Here is an 8,105-nt window from a genome sequence, read left to right on the forward strand (position 1 = left end):
CAGCTATTTGTAGCTCACTCATAGTCAAATATTGTAGTTTTTGGTCAGGCAGCGCATGAGATGTTGATACACCATCATGTTTGCAGTGTCAATAATATCTACTAAGATATAAGTGTCATTTCATGACATGGTATATATGTAGCCAAGATTTAGCTCTGAGCTGGATGGGCTACGTACAGTCTGCTTTTAGCCCAACCGGCGAAACATGTATTTCCATTTAAGTAATGTGTAAATCGTGACATTTTAGTGAAGGGAGCAGACTAGATGAAAGTGATCCCTATGGACTAATGTTAGGCCCCACGGTACAGCATTCATGTGATCAGAGATTAATTGCAAAATTTAACAGATGATAGAGCCTAAGTTTATCATTTGTTTGTTTTACAAACTCACATTATTTTTAAAACAGTGCAAGAAGAACGCGAAAGAACAAACAACAGAACAAACTGCTTTGAAAAAGATTAATCTTTATATTAATTTGTTATCAGTGAACACACATTTCAGTGAATTGGACAAACTGAGGAGTTTCTGATTCATCTGCAAAAAGCTGTTGGAAATGAGGAGATTCGTGACAGCAGAGGTGTAAAAAACAAAATTTAATGGATAAAAAAAAGTGAACAAACAAATCATTTGTATGTGTTCCAAAACAACATTTTAAAACACTAGAGCTCTAATCAAACAACAAAGTCAAACATTTATTTTAACTATAATATTGAATTTATGACTGAACAATGGCTTGTTACATACAGAGAAATCATGAGCTAATTGGATAGAATATCTTTGTTATTGTACAAGTACAATAAGATTTAGTTTGAAACTTACAAATTGACACTAAAGCTCAAAAATACAAATTATTTCAAATTGCAATATAAAATGTTCAATTATAAAAAGTTTGCAGCAGTATTAAAATAGTGCAAATAGCTCAGATGTGCAATGCAGCATTAAAACCTAACCGGTACAATCAGAAAACATAATGTAATTAAAACAAGGGATGAATTTATTATTTCATGTATATTTGAGGTTAATGTGTGTACTGGGCTACATTTTAGTTACAGCAGCATCACTGTGTTGTTATGAAATTAGTTGTGCCAGACAATTTTGGACACTTTTACACTGATGCATATAATACTATCTGCCTGACATTGGCATGTGTTATTCAGGTGTCAAAGTTGTGCAGAACTGAAGGAAGAAACCTCAAAGACAGTGCCAAAAGGATGCTGGAAAGGTAAAGTCTTCAAAATGTGCCACATTCAAACATTGTGGTGTCAATACTTAAAGTGCCCCTGTTATGCCATTTTAAATGTTGCTAATATTGTTTTAATAGACTCCCAAAACAGGCTTACATGTATGCAAAGTCAAAAAACACTTCAGTTTTCTCCAAAAATAGATTTAATTTTACCACATTTCTAAATGATTCATAAACGACTCGTGCGAAGCAGTTCAAAGAATCAGTCTCTCTAAACCCTCCTTTCCGTGAGCCCTCACTGCTGTGATTGGTCAGATGATGCAGTCCTTTATGATTGGTTTACCACGTACAGCGTGTCGGAGAACAAAACGCCCATTGCCATAACTGACTGACAGCCCTGGAAACTTGTCAATACATAGAAAAGATGGCATCGATTTTACCTTACAAATTCAAACCAGAGTCTGATAAAACGGCTGAAGTGGCTGATAGACAAGTTAGCATGGTCTATTGTGGAAAGTGCTCGCAATTTGCTTATGTAAGCGAACCAACATTGTATAATGCATTAAGGCGGCTTTCAGAGCACAGCGGCTAAAGTTCATTTGAACAACTCATTTGAACTTTGTCGGCGGCGTGCGCTTTGGTCGAGGCAGAAACAAGCCGTCCTCGCGTGGTGGAAGAAATTGAAACGAATGGGTTTCATAGCACAGCGCTTTCTGCATTCAGTGTGAAAGCCACTTTGTGCACCATCCTTTATCATTACACCAACTAATGAGACAGACAGACAGTCAAGCTGCATCAGTCACAAATTGTCAGACTACAGTGGGTCCACAGCTGAACAACAGAACTACAGAAGTGTGATTTAGCCGGTTAGCATGACAGGGCTGTTACACAACATAACATACACAACTATTTATTTTGAACAATCGCTAGAAAATACAATCTTTGTAGATTCATCATCTTTTGGAAGTGAATATAAAACAATTTTACTCACAGCGTATGATACAGCGTCTTCTGTATAATGTACGTGTAAATTTGCATGTGATGTAAACCACATGGAAATTTTACTGTTTGTGGGCGGACAAGTTGTTCGCGACGTAGAACGTGGGCGGACATTATGCAAATGTGTTACTTTGTGACGTATGACTGTAATGTGAGCCGACTTTTTTTATTTATTTAGTTTGTTTTTTTTTTTTTTATAGACAATAACTTTATTTATTGTGCACTCTCGGCTTCACAACTTTGCAGATAGTTTATGTTCACATACAGCTACATGACACACTGCATGAAAGGTCATTATAGGAGCACTTTAATAAGTTACAGCGCAAATCAGAAATGTAAAAAATAATTCCTTTACTAGTCATTTTAAAATGTCAGACTTTGTCTGCAATTGTTAACCACCTCAATCTGTATTATATTTTAGGGTTTAAAAAATTCCCTCATGTCCAAATTCAACATTAAGGAGGTGGTCCACTGCAGAAGGAGTCATTTGAAAAGACTGCACTGTTCTCAGTCATTAGTGGTGTGTATATACAACACAACATTTACCAGAGAGCTTCTCTCTTTTTTTTTTTTTTTACTAAATGGTGATGCACAATATATACATCGTTTTTGTGTTTGGTGTGCATCCAAGTAAAAGAGAATGACTCTCTGTCTCAATTAGTGAAATTAAAGTAAAAAAAAAAAAAAAAAAGTCAAAAAAGCTTTTCTTATGCTATTTTTTTTTTTTTTTTTATTTGGCAGATGCAGTGATGACCAACTTCCCCGTAGCAACAGAGTTGTATTTGAGGAATGCAGTTGGGAAACATTTTATGCAACAACAAAAACAACATAGTATGTTTCCTTTGAGTTCACTGTTGGTTGTTTTATTTGTTAAAATAAGTAAACCAAAAAAATTATTGTTTTTTTTTTTTTTTTTTTTTTTTAATTGTCATTTATCCACAATGTTTTAATGTTAAGTGTGATAACAGGCTCTTGATTTGTATTATTTATTTCTTTTAAATATCATAAGGTATTTAAAATATATATATTGTTCATTTTTATGTTTTTTATTATCTTAAGTTGTTAAATTCCATATTTTTACCATAATATTTATATTTAAGTGTAATGTATTTATAATATTTTATGTTGTCATTAATTCTTTTCCATTTTTATATTTTGTATTGTCTTAAGTTGTTAATGTTATTTTTTTTTAAATAAAAGCTGTATATGTAGTTTGTTTGGATGGATGGCCATTTTGTTGTGTTTTAGATGTATATTAGTGATGGGAAATTCGGATCATTTTACCGACTCGGACATTTGAGTCTCGTTCAGCAAAATGAACGAATCTTTTTTCGAGTCATTTCGTTCATTTTAACAAAATATAATTAAAATGTTATGTTTTACCTCCCTAACACATCTACTGCTTACACAAACGTTGATCACACTTCAAACGAAACAAAACTACCCAGCAAGCAATTTTTGGTCTAAAAAATGTCTATTAGCCGTTGAAACACAGCCCAGACGTCTAGGCTAAAATAAGGTTGTCATTGGGCTGTCAGTGAAAATTTAATAGACGTCTAAACATAGTCCAATGATAGACTAGTCATCAAACAGACAGCTAATGAACGCCTACATATAAACATCTAAAACACAACAAAATGTCCATCCATCCAAACAAACTACATATACAGCTTTTATTAAGAAAAATAACATTAACAATTTCAGACAATACAAAATTATAAAAATGCAAAAGAATTAATGACAAAATAAAATATAAATGCATTACACTCAAATATAAATATTATGATAAAAATATGGAATTTAACAACTTAAGATAATATATATATATATATATATATATTAAATACCTTATGATATTTAAAAGAAATAAATAGTACAAATCAAGAGCATGTTATCACACTTAACATTAAAATAAATGACAACGTAAAAAAAAAAAAAAAAAAAAAAAAAAAAAAGATTAAAAAAAGATTAATCAATTTGTTGGTTTACTTATTTTAACAAATAAAACAACCAACAGTGAACTCGAAGGAAATTGTTAATTATTGTTTTTTTTTCTTGTATAAAATGTTTCCCAACTGCATTCCTCAAGTACAACTCAAGTACAAGTTGGTCATCACTGCATCTGCAAAATAAGAAAAAACCAAATATCATAAGAAAAGCTTTTTGAGAGAGAACTGAGAGAGAAAGGTCTGAATATGAGGGAACATGAGGGAATTTTTAAAACCCTAAAATATAATACAGATTGAGGTGGTTAACAATTGCGGACAAAGTTCACTGACATTTCAAAATGACCAGTAAAGGAATTATTTTTTACATTTCTGATTTGCACTGTAACTTATTAAGTATTGACACCACAATGTTTGATTAATATGGCACACTTTGAAGACTTTACCTTTCCAGCATCCTTCTGGCACTGTCTTTGAGATTTCTTCATTCAATTCTGCACAATTTGACACCTGAATAACACATGCCAATGTCAGGCAGATAGTATTATATGCATCAGTGTAAAAGTGTCCAAAATTGTCTGGCACAACTAATTTCATAACAACACAGTGATGCTGCTGTAACTAAAATGTAGCCCAGTACACACATTAACCTTAAATGTACATGGAATAATTATTCACCCTTACCGTTTTTATTACATTATGTTTTCTGATTGTACCTGTTACGTTTTAATGCTGCATTGCACATCTGAGCTATTTGCACTATTTTAATACTGCTGCAAACTTTTTATAATTGAAAATTTTATATTGCAATTTGAAATAATTTGTATTTTTGAGCTTTAGTATCAATTTGGAAGTTTCAAACTAAATCTTATTGTACTTGTACAATAACAAAGATACTCTATTCAATTAGCTCATGCTTTCTCTGTATGTAACAAGCCATTGTCATAAATTCAATATTATAGTTAAAATAAATGATTGACTTTGTCAAAGATGAGAGCTCTAGTGAGGAAATGTTGTTTTGGAGAGATTTTTTTTTTTATTATTATTTTTTGTCTGTTTGTTTTTTTACACCATTGCTGCCAGGATCTCCTCTTTTTCCAACAGCTTTTCCAGATGTAGAAACTCCTCCTCAATTTGTCAGATTCTTTTGAATGTGTGTTCACTGTATAAATTAATATAGATTAATCAAAGCTTTTGTTCTGTTGTTGCTGTTTTAAAATCGCGTGAGTTTGTAAACACATACAAATGAACTTTCACTCTATTATCCATTAAATTTTGCAATGAATCCTCTGATCACATGAATGCTGTACTGTGGGGCCTAATGTCCATAGGAATCACTATCATCTATGATCTGCTCCCTTCACTGAAATGTCACGGTTCCTACACATGATAACAAATAAAGTATAGATAAACAATGAACACATATACTTACCAAGACCAAGCAGGAAAGTCCTTTATCGTTTGTTGTTTGCCCGTTGATTTCCCACAGGTAAACTTAATGTTCTCTTGTGTAAAAACAAAATTCAAAACGGCGGAATTATCGCGGGATCTTGCGACAGTGATCTCTACTAACTTTCAAGTCTCGCGTTGTCAGTAGTCACGTCTCAATAGGGCGACAATTGCCATCTAGCGGTTGGGAATTGTTATTGCATATTTATTAATAAATTGAAAGAAAGTCAAATTATGTTGTATAATGTGTATGAATGTTACACTTAACAGCCTGTGGGATGCATGACATCATATTATTAAATGCAATTAAACTTTTGAAACATTTAAATTAGCATTATTTTGGCATAATTAATAATGCATTTTTTAATAATGCTATAAAATATTGAAATAAAATATAAAAAATTTAAGACTATTTTGGCCATGCTCATCGCTGGTCTGATACTGGGATATAGCCAAGCTGTTAAAATTAGACACTGATTACATTGATTTCGCCGGTTGGGCTAAAAGCAGACTACATGTAGCCCATCCAACTCAGAGCTAAAACGTGGCTACATATACATCATGTCATGAAATGACACTGACATCTTAGTAGATATTACTGACACCGCAAACATGATGGTATATCAACCATCTCATGTGCTGCCTGGCCAAAAACTACAATCAGTCAGTTTTGACTATGAGTGAGCTACAAATAACTGGTCTGACTACGAGCTAAAACTTGGCTACAAACAGGCTACACATAGAAACATGTCAAAGAAATGAAATCAAACACATTGTAAACGCTGTTCACTTTGTTTACGTGATGGAATATCATACATCTCTTAAGTTATTTTGCCAAAACAATGACATGTATCCAAATTCAAGGTTTTTGGGCTAGAAGGGGGTCACACATAGCCGGACTATAGTCTATAGTTAACCGAGACGGTGAAATGACGGCTATTGCTTGCTGGGTATAATGCTATAAGAAACAGAAAAGATTAATTCATTGTTTACCTGGGTCTTTAGTCTATGATTCACTCACCTCGCCTCTTATCTGACAAGTTTTCGGGTTCGAGTCGTTCGTTCATCACGTGACAGCCCCATAAGATGAACGAACGACTCGTTTAGAAGACTCTAAACAGGTGAACTAATTCCAGTACAGAACCTAATAGGATGTTGCGCATGCGCGACTAAACGAATCACTCCCCGAGACGACTCGTTCGTCCCGAGTCACATTAAAGATTCGTTCAAAATGAACGAATCGTTCAAGAACGACCCATCACTAATGTATATATGTAGGCATTCATTAGCTGTCTGTTTGATGACTAGTCTATTATTGGGCTATAGTTAGACGTCTATTAAACTTTTACTGACAGCCCAAATTTTGCCTTGTTTTAGCCTAGACATCAGGGCTATGTTTGAACGGCTAATAGACGTCTTTTAAACGCAAAATTGCTTGCTGGGAAGCGCAAGAGATCCAGGAAGGAGAGTTATGCTATCTACGTGTACAAAGTCCTGAAGCAGGTTCATCCTGATACTGGAATCTCTTCCAAGGCGATGGGAATCATGAACTCGTTCGTCAACGACATCTTCGAGCGCATCGCCGGTGAATCGTCTCGTCTCGCTCACTACAACAAGCTCCACCATCACATCGAGAGAGATCCAGACCGCCGTGCGTCTGCTGCTGCCCGGTGAACTGGCCAAACACGCCGTGTCTGAGGGCACAAAGGCTGTGACCAAATACACCAGCTCAAAGTAAAGTCTCATCTTGTGATCAGCGAACCCAAAGGCTCTTTTAAGAGCCACCCATGTTGTCCTTTAAAGGAGTTTGCTACTATGTCTTTTTAACAGTTAGTGTTAAGTACTTCTAAATAGTTCTTTTCTTTTGTTTTCTTTTCTGGATAATCCATCTGAAAATTAAGGTAGTGTTTTTTTTTTTTTTTTTTTTTCTTTCTTTCTTTTTTTTGTAGGGATACATTATTAAAGTTTTTAACAGTCCAAAACATACATTATATTTAGTCTAAAACAGGTTATTATATATATATATACATATACATATATATACATATATATATATATATATATATTTTTTTTTTTTTTTTTTTTTTTTTATTTATATATATATATATATATATATATATATATATATATATAGTTTCTTATTTAATATGCCAGGTTTTTATGGATCTTAGTGTGAAATGAGTTTGAAGCTCAAATACTGATTTGGTTCAGATGCTGATGTTAATATGGATACGAATCTGAGATGTAAATATCAGTTGTCACTCTGTGTCTCCCAATGTCTTAATTAAATGATATTTAATTGTTTAATTGTTTAGTTTTATATATATATATATATATATATATATATGTATATATGAATATTTGAATATTTCACAATGGAATATAATTACAGAATAACAGAAGTCAAAATAAAATGATTGAATATAAAACGAGCATCATAAACAAAATACATGTTAAGATGTAATGTGACATTATTAGTAATGTAATTATTAGTTTTTAGTAGTATTTAAAACATAGAAGTTGCTCAG

At 33.0% G+C, this 8,105-nt stretch overlaps 1 long non-coding RNA gene and 1 pseudogene across 1 annotated transcript; both read left to right on the forward strand.

The window, feature by feature from the left end:
- The first annotated feature begins 840 nt into the window (after positions 1–840).
- Positions 841–3,048, forward strand: LOC127162240 (uncharacterized). The gene is made up of 3 exons (XR_007827287.1): positions 841–1,222; positions 2,604–2,702; positions 2,924–3,048. It is a non-coding gene; the product is annotated as an uncharacterized LOC127162240 (long non-coding RNA).
- A 3,141-nt stretch (positions 3,049–6,189) lies between these two features.
- LOC127162237 (late histone H2B.L4-like) lies at positions 6,190–7,363 on the forward strand (annotated as a pseudogene).
- Positions 7,364–8,105: the final 742 nt, after the last annotated feature.

Source organism: Labeo rohita, unplaced genomic scaffold (assembly GCF_022985175.1).
Source record: "Labeo rohita strain BAU-BD-2019 unplaced genomic scaffold, IGBB_LRoh.1.0 scaffold_868, whole genome shotgun sequence".
NCBI classification, from domain to species: Eukaryota; Metazoa; Chordata; class Actinopteri; order Cypriniformes; family Cyprinidae; genus Labeo; species Labeo rohita.